Source organism: Aptenodytes forsteri, unplaced genomic scaffold (genome assembly GCF_000699145.1).
Source record: "Aptenodytes forsteri isolate BGI_AS27 unplaced genomic scaffold, ASM69914v1 Scaffold284, whole genome shotgun sequence".
Taxonomy (NCBI): domain Eukaryota; kingdom Metazoa; phylum Chordata; class Aves; order Sphenisciformes; family Spheniscidae; genus Aptenodytes; species Aptenodytes forsteri.
Window position 1 is genome coordinate 1,568,915 of NW_008794445.1, and position 15,482 is coordinate 1,584,396.

The window sequence follows — 15,482 nt, forward strand, 5'->3', positions numbered from 1 at the left end:
GTCACCACATGAAAATACAACAGCTTCTAGGAACAACACAGGTACAAGCAAGAGCTCCCGAGGAGCTACATACACGCATGTATGCATGCAACAGCTATACGCCTACTGACACGGGTATGTGCAACAGCTGTGGGAAACTACACCTTGATACACGCCCCTGCAGTATTTGCTAAGAAAATCGACACATAAAAATGCAACAGGAGGTGGGGGAAACCTTTCATCCACACACAAACACACGCATGCGACTGCTCTGGGGAGACTGTCTTTCATACACCTCCTCAAATCACCACATAGAGATGCAACAGCTCCTCAGGAATCACCTGTAACCACACACCCTCACGTACATGCAACAGCTTACTGGAAGACCTTCCACCTCCCTGTGCCCAAACCCACGCATGCCATCACTGATGGAGATGTTGCCTACAGTCAGAAACAAACATTCACGTGCACCAGGTGCTGGGGAGCCAGCCACAGCACAGCCCCCAAATATTGCACACAGGCAATAGCTGCTAGGAAACCACCTTACCAAACAGAGGGTGACGCTTAAGAAACTACTCCCCAGCCCCTTCACAGGAAGCACAGGCACACATGACAGCTGGACATAAATAATCCCTGCACAGACATGCAGACACACAGACCGCGACTGAAGGGACACGATGCATCCCTCTCACTCACCGCAGCTGTGGAGGTACTGCCTGTCTCACTCGGACACGCGCAGACATGCAACAGCTGCAAAGAAACTTGGGAACATAGGACATTGGATGGGAGCTGGCTTCCTGGGATGTGCAATCCAGTCTCCTGCTATTCCAGGCAACCACATCATATAATCTTGCTCAGAAATGTCTCAAGGTCCATCCTAGTGCTGTGAGACTATTTGCTCCCTGCTCGGAGGCTGTTCTGGCCCCTGGCTGCTCTGATGTTAGAAACCTGCCCCAACGCCTACATTTACTTATGACCAATTCACACCCACATGTTCCTGTGCCAGTTGACTCTGTCCTTCACATGGGCACACACAGAGGTTGCAACAACAAATTGTTCTGAAATGCTCTGAAACCTCCACTTGCAGCTGAACAGACACCATCTGCACCCCTGCCTCACACAAACATACGCACACGCAACAGCTGGGTGAAGACATTTCCCTCAGCATAAAGATCAACATGCTTGCAACAGCTTGTAGGAAAATAGATACCTAACCCTGCCACCCGCAGCACTCACGTGCACATGGGTACAGACACAGAAACGCGTGTAACCTCTGATGGGAAACTGATGACTTTCTTCATGCAGTCCGAGAACAGTAGAGAAATTACTCTGCCACATACACCCCACTGCAAGCAGCACTATTATTAAATGTGTTATATTGTGATGTCCAGTTGCATCTAAAGAAGATCACCTGTGGCCCACCTCCCCAGCCTGCTAGTTATTGCTTAAGTACAGAACAATGTAATTACCCCATCTATCTCACACCTGCAGATCTATAGGGGGGTGGTGAGCTTCTTTGACCCCCCTGCACATTTTTCTCTCTGTTGGGAAAGAAATAACCTCACGCAAATCCAAACCCAGCAAGTACGGGACTGCCCCTAGCCTTCTCACGTGCATACAACAGCCTCGGGGACAGGACACCAAACCCACACTGTACATGGCGGAGGGCGGGGGAACAAGTGCAAAGGACCCATCTACAAAACTAGCCCCAGGCATCACACACACCACTTAGATGGCACAAAGAAACAACTTGGTCCACCAGGTACAAACACACAAGGCCCTGTTGAAAATGACACATAGGAAGCTTGTATCTTCTTTTACTCCAAACCTGCAAACCCAAGTGGGAAAAAACACACACACACAGACGCGCACACACACTCCTCAGAGAGGCAAGAGGTGAGCAGCTCTGAGGACACCTCTGGATGTTCCCTGGACCATCCGTAGATGTCTGTTCCCAGTGGATTAAATGCCAAAGCTACTCACTCCACCTGGGATGAGAGGAGAAGGAAGTTTGTCTTGGCAACTACAGACTCTAGTTTCCTTGCCCTTATCACTTTGGGGGGTTATGACCATGGGTTTTTTCCTCCAAGCTCTTTTGGAGCTAAAAGCTAAAGGAACAGAGACTTGCTTCCATCTTGCTCTACCTCCTCCAAGGACAAACACTGTCTAATCTTGGAGGGTGTTGAAGTAGGAGAAAAGGTTTCCAACTCCAAATTAATACAGGATTTGGTCCTGCTTTGGTCCTGTTCCTCCAGGATCATCTTGCAGTTTGTTTGGGATGAGTCTCCCAGAGGCTCTCCTGCTGGCACAGATCCGTTCTGGACTCAGAAGTGCTGGGGCAGGATCCTTGTGCTGCCAGGGCCCATGGGGTCAAACGGTACTTGCTCATACTCCCACTGACCCAAGAACAATACTTAAATCCAGCAGAACGGAACTGCCCTGAGAGACAAGCAGAAGCAAGCACCACATCCTAAGCGGTGTGGGACATTTGGGTCCTCAATCTGATTCGAAGCCAGGCCCCCAGTGTTTATTCGTCCCATTGCAGATGATCATCCAGAGGGTACAGAAGCTCACCCCCATGTTTATTTTGCAGATGCTCTGACCTTGTCAAAAGCCCTGGAAAGACTCTGTTGTTTGTTACTTCACAAGTAAAAAAAAAACTTCACCAAGGAAAAAAACCTCCTAAGGACGTCATAGATACTTTAAGTCAGCTGCAGAGGCACCTCATTCTCTATGTCCAGCACTACAGAAGAAGAATCACCTTCTAATTCTTTTGTGCCAATGTCTCTGAGACCACCACCCTCCAGCGAGGCCTGACCTCTCTGCCCCCTTAACAGGGATGGAAACAGCCCTGAGAACCACCTTGGTTTACACCTTTCTGCTCAGCTGCTGCTCTGTTGGGCTGCTACATCCTCTAAGACTGGAGATGCTCTTAGGGGTGAACAAGGGAGCTGACCTTATTAGAGCAATTCCCTAGTGTTATTCCAACATATGCCAGGGAGCTGTTAAGTCCCGGAATAGCCCAGAATCTGGGAGTCACAAAGGTGATGATAAAACTGATTTTTAACCCTCTGTGCTCAGACTGGGGAATACTGGAGGTGATGTTCAGCGTGGACGGTACCTCTAGTGAGTAGGGGCTGGGAGCACAGACAGCCATTCCCCCCGTCTCCCCAATCACCTGGCCCTTCACAAGGAGGGAAGAGTCAGGCAGGGAAGGCAGCCACGCAGTCTGCCTGCGCTGCCTTCGGTGTGTGCTGCCAGGGAAGGGAGTCTCGCTGGGAGCATTTCCAGCTCACAGAGCCAGCAGATCAGCCCTTCTCCCTCTCTGCCTCTTCCCTGCCCGTCTGCCCGTCTCCCCCAGGGGTACAACCGGGTCCCACGGCTGGGGAAAATGGGCCCCGGGAGGAGGCTGGGCTCTCCCCGAGCTGCAGTCAGAATCTCTCCGCTGATCTATACTGCGGTGAGCAGTGACAGATTGATTTTACAGCTCTGCTTGGAGCCGGCCGCTGGCCCTGGGCTGTGGATGAATCAGCTTTCTCTGGGCCTTGGCTTTTATTTCATTATTCCTGCAACTTCCCTCATAGGCAGCTAAAGAGAGAGCGAGAGGGAGAAAGACGAAATTGGCAGATTTCCTTCCCTGCTCGTGTGTTCCCAGCCTCCCAGCTTGGCTTTGGGACTCTGGGAGGAGGGAGGGAAGGGGTTGTTTTCCAGGGACTGACAGCTGTCAGGAATAAAGACGGGAGGCTCCTTCTACATGGGTAGCTGCACATTGCAATGGCTGTGGGAGACGGCAAGTACTGCGTAAGCGCTACGCAGCATGACTGGTTCCTGTACTGTTATGCCGATGCCACGTTCTTTGCTGAATGGAGGGGGGACCCATTTTTCATTACAAGGGGCAGCATGTTTGGAAATAACATCCCATGAGTGCATTGGACATTAACTTGCTTACAGCCTCCAGGGTGGAAGTGCTTCCAGGTTCTCCCCTAACAGCTGTGGACCTAGAGGAGGGGCAAGGGCTGTAAGCCACTGTCTCCATCAGGCTGAGAGGTCTCTGAGCATGCCACAGCTAGGAGGTTCTCCTGGGATAAGGTAGCACCTCCAGGCAGGGAATCGACCTTCTTCCCTCTCCTGGCTGTGGATATTGTAGACATTGCCTGGAGGAGCCAGGCTAAGTCCTAACTCTGTTGGTTACTGTGCCACCAAGAAGATCAGCAGTGAACTCAACCAAGGAGGGAACAGTGAAATTAAAGGGCAGAAAGGCATTGGGTTTTCCAGCCAATGTCTGGAACCACAGTGGGACAGTTCAAGCCCTCAAAGGCGGATTAGCAGAAGGCAGTCTGGAGCAATTGGTGTCCCGAGGAAGAGCAGAGAACAGAGGGACCAACCCAAAGTGCAACAGACACGTTCCTCTCCACACCCCCAACATCTTGGGAGTGAACAGGAGCAAATGTCTGCTCTATCAGACTTGCTGCTGAAAAATCCCTTTGTCAGAGCTGAAGATCTACTCAGGGGTTCCCTCACCTGTGCTGGCACCTGCCCTGCAATAACCAAGGGAACCCACCGCCAGTTTGGTCTGCTCCAGCCTTCTTCCCACGCGCGCACCTCCCAAGAAGGGGTTCACATCACCATGAGTGGTACATTCATCGCAATGGGTGTAGGATGCCTTGGAGCTTTTTCCTGCCTTGTCACAGAGCCCTCCAACCATATAGACTGCCTGGGGTAGGAAGGTTCCTCAGAGAAGAATGCTAGATTTACTGAAGATGGACAGCTAGGACATTATGTCAGTGGCTCCCCCAGACTCACACATATCCTTTCTCCACCTGCCCTTGAACAAAGATCAGAGTGGCCTTGAAGATGGTCAGAAGGCAAAGGCCTTTTCATCTGTAAAGGTCAAGGGGTGGGAGGGGAAAATGAGGGGAAGGGAAGGAACATGGGAAAAGCAGGAGAGAGAGGTTTCCCAGAGGTCTGTCCCAGCAAGAGGGAGGGAGAAAGCAAAGTCCATCTCATCCACTTTGTGTAATCTTTTAATCTCTTGGGGTTTAATCATTCACATCAGGAATGAGAGACATCATTAAGAGTAGAAGAAATCCCAGTTGGAAGGGAGATGGGGATGGTGAAGGAGATAAAAAGGTCTCTTATTTCTAGGCCTTCCACCTTGTTCCTTTTCTCTAAGTCTCTCTCTCCCCCCCCTTCCTTTTTCCTCTCTGCTTACAAGCAATAATATAGGTAGTGACCTGACAGACACAGAAACACGCTGGGGGCCTTGGCACCTGGAGAAAGGTCAGTGCCATGGCCTTAGTGCGATGCAGGTCGAGCCCTCCCATAGTGACAGTCAACGGCGGCACAGAGGCACAAGGCTCAGTGCCCCAAGTCATCTTGAAAGGCTCTTTCAGAGCCAGAGATGAACATCAAACATTGCCAGCAAGGTCTCTTCTTGTTAGAGTCAGTGTGACCTGAAGAAGCCAGCCCACCCCTTACCGGGAGAGGAGAGACAAGTTTTTGGAGGGCAAGGGAGGACCTGGTGGCATCTGACTGCCTCGTCCCACAGCCTCAGGCTGGGCGCTCTGCATCTCAGCTTCCCCATCTGTCCAATCCTGTGGATAATAATCCTCACCTCGGAGGGTGATTGTGAGAGGTTAATGAATTAACATTCGTAAAAGCTTTAGATAAAGGGCTAAGGATTATTACTGTTGTTATGCATGGAAACAGCTCCTAACAAGCATTTCCCACCTCCTCCCTCCTGCGAGCCTGGGGGATCATCTGACACAGATCCTGCCGCACAGGAACTCCCCCAGAGATGGAATTACAGGGAGAGTAACGGAGAGGGCTGCAGGCTGCCAGAGACACTACTCAGGGGAAGACAAATTGGGGGCACTCCATCAACCAGCAACCCACGCCGGGCTGTGGGGCCGAGAGCCCCTCCACTCACTCTCTAACCAACAGCGACAGGTCCATCCCACTCCCATCAAAGTTCAGCAGAAAATGGGACGCTGATTTCTGACCATGGCAAGCCAGCCCCTCCTCTTGCCCTTTCAAGGCTGTCGACTGACCTGAGATAGTTGTGCAAGATACATTTGCTTTAAGGAAATCTTAATCCCAAAAGGAAACTTCTGTGCTGCTGGCTTGGGGCAAGATTCAGAAACAACCCAGACAGACACTCCCTTCATAGGCATAGGAAGAGGCTAGGGGGGATCAGATTTTGGTGTCTTAAATCTTGTGCAAAATGTTTTCCAGGCTGGGGATAGGAACTAATTCAAAGCAGAAGTCTTAACATTATACATCTCTCCCTTACACACAAGCATAACCTTGAGAGAGAAAAGCCCTCCCTAACTCACCTACTATAAATACACCAAACCACTTAAAATGGCTACGTTAAAAGAGAGCTGGTAATTTGATAGTGGTCTCCACTTAATTAGATTAGGCTCTTCTTGAACTCAAGGGCTGCAAGCAGCTGATCCTCCTTTCTTTTTCAGTATTATCCTGTCAGCTGCCATGCTGACGTGACCATCGAGCCTCTCTCCATGCTTGGTCCTCAAGGGATGCTGAAGAGGGAAACCCTGGGGGACCAAAAGCTGTTATCGGGCAGTGACCCGGCAGAGCATTTAAGTATGTGCCCCTAACCCTGCACTGAAGTGCCCACTTGATGGAGCAGGGGCAAAGTGTTCCCTCAGTCAGGGAGAAGCTTTGAGGCCTGCTCTACAACTGGGGTCCAGGGGATGCAGCTGGAACGAGGTTTCTGCTGAGACAAGCTCTTATTCAATGGTCAAGCAATGCTCTTCCTGGCTTTTCTTGCCATGTTCACATGCCTTTTGCCTTCACTTTCCGAAACCTGTTTATCTATGGCAAGAAAAAACGTGAACTGGAGTATAGCAATGAGTATGAAGGTCATGAGCACAGAGAGACCGACCAATTTTTGGCCAAGGTGACTGGTTGAGGGCCTTTACAGAACCACACGTGAATGCACATTTCCATGACATCCTATACGAACAAAGAGGGAATGGATGGGTTAAGGGCAAATCATGTGGTCACTGATGACTGGAGATGAAATAATGGTCCTGACCCATGGTCTGGGCAGTTGGATCACCAGCCCTGCCATGGACCACATCTGTGCCACACAGTGCAGAGCTTCAGATCCCAGAGCAGAGTAGCTGCACCCATACAGTGCCCTGCCCGGCCTGCTTAGCACTGCTGAAAATAAATAGTGCTGTGCACAGCTTGGTGACAAAGTTTTTCAATCACATCTGGGGTAAAAATCAGCCTCTCTACACTGCAATGCGTGGGAATTTGCACTTGAGCTAGGCAAATAGCAAACAGCACAGTTAGTCTCCCCTGCAGTGAGAGACCAGAGGACAGCACTGCCTTGGACTTCTCCTCAGGAGACTAGAGCAGATGTTAACAAACCATACACATAGCCAGAAGCTTTTTTGAAATAGCTTGTTTTCCTGATTTCTCACCTGGGGGGAAGTAAGTGACCTGTGTGTAGGTTACTGGGGCTAGCTGGCAGAGTCTGTAGCCTGAACATCATTGATAATGACAGGAAGTCACCTGGAAGGGAGAGATGAAGTTGTTCTGGTCTTGGGGCAGGGGACAGACTTGGTCAACTCTTGAGGGCCAAGAGCACTGCAAGTGCTGGTCTCCCTGGAGTCTGATCCAGTTCTCGCTCAAATCCAGGCTAATTGTGGCACTGCTCTTAAACTGCTGGATTGGATTGACACTCTTCCTACATCCCTGCTCAGTGAACTTTATTCTGTCGCTAGCAGGGCTGTATTCTGCACAAGTTGTCCCCTCCACAAAACATCCCCAGATTTGGAGAATTAAAATTCCCAGACCTTTTGCTCTCCATCAACAATGGAGGAAGTTGGCTTTAACAACAGACAATTTGCTATTCAATATTTTCTTAATTAATATTAAAAACTATGTCAGGTTGTTTTCTTGTGGGTTTTTTTTTTTAAATCCACTATCTCTTTGTTATTTATTCGTTTAGATTTTTTATTTTACCTCGTTAATGTAGTGGTGATTTAGATGCAGTTTCCTCTCTCTGCTGCACTTAATGAGTCGTCAGCTTTATTCACTCTCACCCACATCCTCATGGGAGCATGCTTTGATTTTCTAGTGGGTGCATGAAAACACAGATTAAAGCAATTAGACAGAAATAATCTTAGGGAAAGGGGAGAGAGATCCAGAGCGCCTAATTATACCATTTTAATCAAGACACAATTATGCAGAGACTTTTATAGATTAAAAATTAACCAAACTCCAAAGGCAGAAAAAATATCATTTTAAATATGGTGCATTACGCTTGTTGTTTCTGCCTTGTGATCTCTCCCAAACTGGACTTCAGGGTTCATTTAGAAAAAGTTCTGGACGGGGCTTTGCAGAAATGGAGGAGAAATAGACTCAGGAGACCCTGCTTTCTAGGACCAGGGTCTGGAAATGGTCTCTGGGAGAAGGTAGGGAACCACAGCTGCATTTCTCACTCACTGATCTCACCAGTCTTTTCCCAATGAACCGATTAAGTGCACCTGCTGGTAGGTCAGGCTTGACTGAAGACCTCCAGCTGCCTGCATGGGTCAGGTAAGGAAAGACCCAGTTCAGAAGTCTGGGTTTTGCTTTGCCCTAACAGGCTACGTGGAGCTGCCAGCGAAGCACTGTGGGTACTGTAGTCTAAGAAGCAATTTCCCAAGCTACAAACATTCCAATTAGAAACGCAGTGAGTGGGCAAACAAAACACATCAGGCTGGATGTGTTTTTTTCTGAACCCTGGAGGAACTTAAGCCAGCTGCTCCAGATTTATAGCTGCTCCAGATTTATTGCAGCAAAACCACAAGGTGCTCAGGCTCTCAGAGCACGTAGCAAGGTGCTCTGCTCCTGCGGTCTCTGCAGAGAGACCCCCGCCCCCCAAGAGCTCCAGGGAATCGAGCCAGGAGACACCCCCGCCCCCCAAGAGCTCCAGGGAATCCCTGTTTCCCATGTAGCTGTCATACTACTTTATGATGGGGAAGGTGTCCAGAGCTCAGGCAGAAACAGGCGGGCCAGTTCAGGCACCTCCGATTTTGTGGCTGCAGCCCAGCCATGTCTGTGAGGCATCGCGCTGCTGCCTTTTGCTGTGAGCGCAGCACTAGCAATCCCTCCTGCACCGGCATGCGGAACTTCTTGAGCTGTTCGCAAAGAGCTTCCAGGTGTTAAGGAGACAGGAGAGGGCTCACCGCAGCGATCCTCAGCTTCCTGCGAGGTTTGCCAGCAAGTCTCCTGAAAGGTTTTGCTGCACTGTGGCCTGCACAAAACTCTTCTCCAGAAGAGTCTTCTGCCAGGCACCTTTCACAAGGATGTCTCAACCCATCAGAGCTTCACCAGGCCGCTCTCCATTGCCATGGCCACCCCATGCCATGAGCAGCAGTGCTGAAATATCTGCTGTCCTCTCCGTTAAGGGCAATCCTCCCATCTGCCAAGGGACCAGCTTCACCATCTTCCACCTTCAAGTCAGTCCTGGTGACACTCATGCAGGTTGTCTGCAAGGTGGGGATGGCTGGGATATGCCCAGAGCTGGTCTATCCGAGCGACAGGGACACCACCAGGATAGGCAGCTGGGGAAGGAGGGACAGTGTCAGCATTAGGCACGGGGGACCGATGGGCATGCAGCTATTGAGCCTGAGGCTCAGCAGTCCTTCCAAGGAGTGAAAGGCAGTGCCTTCCCTCAGCTACCCTGTGCCAGAGCCACACTGCAGCCATCACCTCAGAGGAGAAAACACGGGGCTGTATGTACTTCATCCACCATCCATGTCTGAGCAGTGGGACTGCTGTGAGCTGATGGAGGTAGACATGGGTAGCAGGGAGATTCCTGGGACATCTCTCCCTTGCAGCCTCCTCACCCATTTTCTCCTTCCCCTTCCCACAGTGCAGAAAGCAGGGCTGCAGGCTGCTGTCCTTGATCCCTGTTGCCTTCTACACCCAAGGCAAAGCCAAGAAGGGCTGTAGGGCTTTGGGGGTGGCCCTGTTCCCCATCTGAGGGCTCGGTCCAGTGGGTGAGCGGTGGTATCGGAGTGCCCTCTGCTGGCCCCATTTCTGGACTATTTGGACTGTCCAAGCCTTGCACACCCCCAGTACCCCTGGAAAGTTGGGTCTTGGCTTGCCCACGCCAGGCCATGGCACCCCCGCCATGGCAGGCACCACTCCAGCAGCAATATGAGCCAGCCCACAAGCAGCATGGAGTCCTGTCAGTGCTGGGTCACATCCCCAGAGGAGCCAGCATGATGGGGAAGTCAGGACAGAAACAATTGTAAGTCAGCGTTTGGCCCTGCGTACGTGGGTGGGTGGGTGTGAGGTGCAGGCATCGCTCTCACGCTTACCGAGTGTTGCTGCGGAGATGTGGCGGGGACTCCCAGGGGCTTTTTGGATACGTTCCCAATTCTGTGGGAGGAAAAGTCCACCCCCTGCTCCTTTGCTCCAAGTGGCAAGAAAATCAGAGGTGTGGTGAAAGGGGCCAAGGAGGAGCACAGTCTCTCCCTTGAGGCTTGGTGCCATTCAGATGGCTGACCCTGTGATGGGAGAGGGTGGTCTGGCCACTTTGAATGAGTGGCGCTCAGGGACATGGTTTAGTGGTGAACTTGGCAGTGTTAGGTTAACGGTTGGACTCAATGATCTTAAAGGTCCTTTCCAACCTAAATGATTCTATGATTCCACAGAGCTGGGCCAAAATATCCTGGCCATTCACTGGCTCTGGGTGGCTGGGAGCCTCCATCACACTGGGATGTGCATGCCTTCATTCTTCATCCTGAATTTTCCTCCAGAGCTCCCTGTGTTTTGACTATCCCAATCTGCCATGGTGAAACCAGCAGGGAAGGCTGGGATCATTCTGCCTGGACCCAGGACACCCGGGTTCAGACCTGCTGGTGGATTCCCAGGTTGTGCTAAGAAATCTCACAAGACTGTGCACACAGAGTGGGGGGTCTGAAGTCTCTGTGACCTATGCTGATTTACACCAGCAGAAAACCTGACACACTATCTCTGGGCTCCAGAACTACAGAGGTGACCTTCTATTGCTGTCAGCAGAGGAGAGAAGGAGACAGCGAGATTACAATCCGAGGAGTTCAGGTCCCTCTGTGGAGCTGGTCACTTTGTGCTTTGGTATCTAAGTCATTCAAGCAGGGGTAACACTGACCTGACAGATAAGATGTGAGCTAATTAGCAGTGCTCTCTTCGGGCTCCTTGAAAGCTCAAGTGCTGCAGAAATGCTGAATACCAGGTCTGGTTACTTTTCAGGGCAATTTTTAGTTGGAAAGAGTTAATGGAAACTGGATTATCCAGGAAGATGGCTTGGGTTTGAGACTGGGGTGCTGTGTTGAGGTATTTGGGGGCCTATGAGGGAGAGATGCAGTGAGGTGCTGGACATGCCAGTACCCAGGGGGCCGATGGAGCAGAGAGGAGTCCCAGACGAGTCCTGGAGGAGAGTCCCTGAGAAGAAACTTCCTCCCACATGTCATGGGTAGGCAGCTGAGCCCTGCGAGCACTTCCATCAGGAACTGCCTTTTGTAAATATTACAAAACAGCGACAACAAAAAAAAAAAACTATGCAGGGGAAGGAGTTTGTTTTTAAAGGACCAAACAAAGGTGTCCTGCAGCCTCAGCAAGTGGAACAGTGCTGTGTCCTGCACTGGAAGAAGACATTGAAATTGCTTAGACATGCAGTCCATCAAAAGACTTCAGCATGGGACTAAAACATAGTGTAGTCACCCTCACTGGGATTGCTTGTGGTCTTCAAATGCCATGCATGGCAGCTCTCTGCCAGGGAGGGAGCTATGAGTGAATATCATTCTTCCCTGGCCTTGGTTAGAGTAATGTAAAAAGTAAACTGAGAGCGTCCTATCAAAAAGAAGCAAAAACTTTACTTTCCCTCAGCTTTTCACTAAACACTGCTGAAACCACTGCCCTCTCTCCCCCTCTGACAGTCATCTAAATGTCGAGCCACAGACAATGCGGAGCCAGCCTCTGCTCCTATTAACCCAAAGTGCTGGAAGAATCGCAGGCCAGAAAAACTTTGTCTGGTAAAAATGTAAATGTCATTTTACAGAGGACAACTCCAGCTTGACAGAAAATCCAGTGCCTCTTCCAAACAGTTTGTGAGCTCTTCTGGATGCTATGCTGTGGCTTGTTGAGCAAGCAAGGTGGAACACAACTGCTGTTTTTCCAGACCCACCTACTCAATCCCCAACTGCTGCAGTCCTTTAACTTGTGGATGGGCCTGTCACTGCCACAAGGGCTCCCATTTTAAAAGGCACCAAAAAAAGTGAAAGGCAGCCAAGACCTCCTTCCTTTCTCCTCACTGCTCAAATCCAGATGCATAAGGTGTTGGCATGGATCTCATTCTCCATGGTCCCCTGGCTAAATCCCAACCAAAGTGGTGTCAGACGGGGAGTTCCCTGGGCTCCTGTAATTGAAAATTATTTTCTGCAACTGAAACTGAGATCCCATTATCCCAAACTGGATCACTTCCAAGTATCACCAAAGCCCTCAGCCTGTTTTCTTGCCCGCTAGGTACCAGCTTCTACCAAATAAGTCAATGCACGTTACTGGTGTCCCGCAGCAGTGTTGGAGACCTGCTTCAGGGACCTCTCATGGTTTGCAAAGCTCCCAGGGGGAAGCCAGGGATGATTCCTGTGCCACCCAGGCTGGACTCTGAGGAGAATAGCGGACAGAGAGAAATCCTCATTGGATTCCTGGAACGAGCCTTGACTACAACTCTTCTTCTTTCCCTCCAGGTCTCTATGGCCTTCTGCCCCATTTCTAGGCTGGTTGTTCTGTGTGGGCACAGACCGTGAGGGAAACAAAGACCAGAGTTCTTCTGAGATATGGGAAATGTTTTTTATCAGAGCCCTACCCAATCCACCCATCCATCAGCTAGTGACTCCAACTCTCCTCCAGACTGCCTGTAGCTTTAATTCCTTCTCTGTGATTGCTTCCTGCCTCCACCACCCTGGAAGTTCCTCCTCAGGTCAGCTGGAAGGCAAGGGGCAGTGTGTGAAACAGTTAAGTCCCCTGCAGAGGATGCCAAACTCCATCAGCTGTAGCAGGGTCCCCAAAAAAAGCACCTACTAGGTATTTTGCACCTGCTGTCAACATGCAGAACTCCAGGGCAGAGAGGGCTCTCTGATAAACTCACAGCACTGTGGAAATGACCACAGAGGAACAACTAGTAGAGGGAGTGAAAAAAAGAGATACAGAAAGGAAAGCAGTAAAATACATACATTTAGGGGCAGCGGAGACGCGAAGAGTAATGTGGAGATGCAGAGATGCAGAAAGTGAGCAGATTAAATTATATTCACAGAGAGCTGGCTATAGGGAAAGAACAGGGGAGGGAGGCATATAGGGGGAAGGGCACAGATGCAAGGAAAGAGAACTCAGGGCAGGAACAAGAAGGGGGAAGTCAGACAAGGAGAAAGGGAGGGATCTGGAGGGATTGCCTGATGTCAAATCTGATAGAAAAGAGGATTTATCTGCAAAAAATAACCCAGATCTAAGCCACAGCTTCAGAGCAGCTGCGTACAGAGCCACAGCACTGTGTATTTGTTCTTAAGCAAGAGCAAAAAAGGGCTGATGCAGGTTGTAAGCCAAAGCAGGGTCATGCCATACCAGAAGGCTGCCCGCCAACCTGGACCAAGACAAAAGGAAGGAACGGGAAGGAAAGACAAGGCAAGGCGGAGGAAGGCAAGACGAGGCAAGGGAGGGGGAGGCAAGGCAGGGCAGAGGATGGCAAAGAAAGGCAGGGGAAGGCAAAGAAAGGCAAGGCAGGGCCAGGCAAGGCAAGGCAGGGGCGCGGCGGGCCCGTCCCTGTCCAGGGTGCTGACCGGAGCCTGCCGCCTCCCAGCCCCACAACCCCTCTCCTCCTCCCGCCCCCTTCCCGGCACAGAGGGCAGGGGCCATTCCGGGGGCTTCAGACAGTTACAAAAGCAGTGTGCTTCCTGGGGCGAGCTGAGCAAGGGAAAAAGAAACACACGGACAACTAGATGTAAAAGACTTTTTTCCCCTTCCTCTCTCCTGCCAATAATTTCAGCAGCGGGGCTGGACTCCCTAAGGCCAGGACTGGATGACTGTTCGTGAAGTGTGTGCCCATGGCTGGGGAGCTGAATGAACACGAGTCATCTCCAGAGCTGCATTTCTGACCTGTCTGGATAGGTCATTGTAAGGATCAGCCATCCTCTTAGCCTCTCTGTGCGGGACAGACCTCACTCCTCCTCGGGCTAGGCTCTCAGTACTCCTAGCCTGTGTTGCCCTGGATGTGTCTGGGTGCTCTCTGTCCCCATTGCTGCTGGATCCCAGGCTTTCAGCATCCACACTGGAAAAGCAGAGATTGAGGTGGGAGGATGGACTTGGCTGTCCCACCTGCACTTGATCTGTCCAGATTGTGTGACCAGGAATTGCCAGTCACACAAGTGCTGTGTGAGTTGGGCCACATTCGCCACCAGGGAGCTTTTCATGAGGAGATTTCTCTCCACAGCCTTGAGGCTTACAAAAGGCTTAGTCTGAAAAGTGGTCTTAAAACCATGGTCCACCCACAGGGTGGACAGGTGCTCTGTCTCCACAGCAGCTCAAGCCCCTACTGTGGACTGCCAGGTTATTTTGCAAGATGAAAGGGCTGAAAAGGAGCTAGCCTCCTTTGTCCTCAGCTCTAGTATGTGTCTCTGCCTCTTTCCAAACATGTCCTGTCCTCACCAGACCATTTTTGTTCCACAAAATTGCAAATCATCTGCCCTGCAGAGGAGAAAGCAGTGCCCAAGACCCTGACAGAATTGCTCCATGGGCAGCTACAAATCGGTGTTAGCACAGAGTTGCAGAACAAACCTGTCTTTCAACGGTCAACCTGGTACCAGTGCTTTGTTACCAGCAACCCGGTTTTCCAATCTGATGCCAATAGTTGGTTGGAAAAACATCTGACAGAAGGGGTGTGAGGTGGCTGGCCCTGCTGCAGGACTAGATAACCTCCCGGCAGCTCAATAACACCACGTCCTTAACTCTCTGTGATTCTAATATGTGACCAAGTCAGAGGGCAAAGTCTCCAATCACACAGACCCTTGTGTTACCAGACTAGTAACAACACAAACAGTTCTTTCCAACACTGAAATCTTGCTCATACTTGACAGGTAGCAGGAACCCATAGTGATTCCTGCCACGACCATATAACAGCAAACACGACTTCATAATCACCATTCTCCAGATCACCATGGAAGGCAAAATGCCCTTCAGGGATGCAGATGTGGGGCAGCAGCTGGGCCCCAACTCTCCTGTCAACAGAGCAAATCAGGGAGCCTCTGATCAACTGGGCCCACATTTCATAGGGATGTGCTGCCTGCCAGCACACCAGCCCCATCTTTTGGGATGACTGAAGCAAGGAAAATGCATGAGGAAGAGTCAGAAGAGAACGGCACAGTCCCAGGCCAGCCAGGATGAACTACCTGCCTTATGGCATCTCCCCCAGTTCTGCTTTCCTTGGCTGTGCTGTGCCCAGCAGC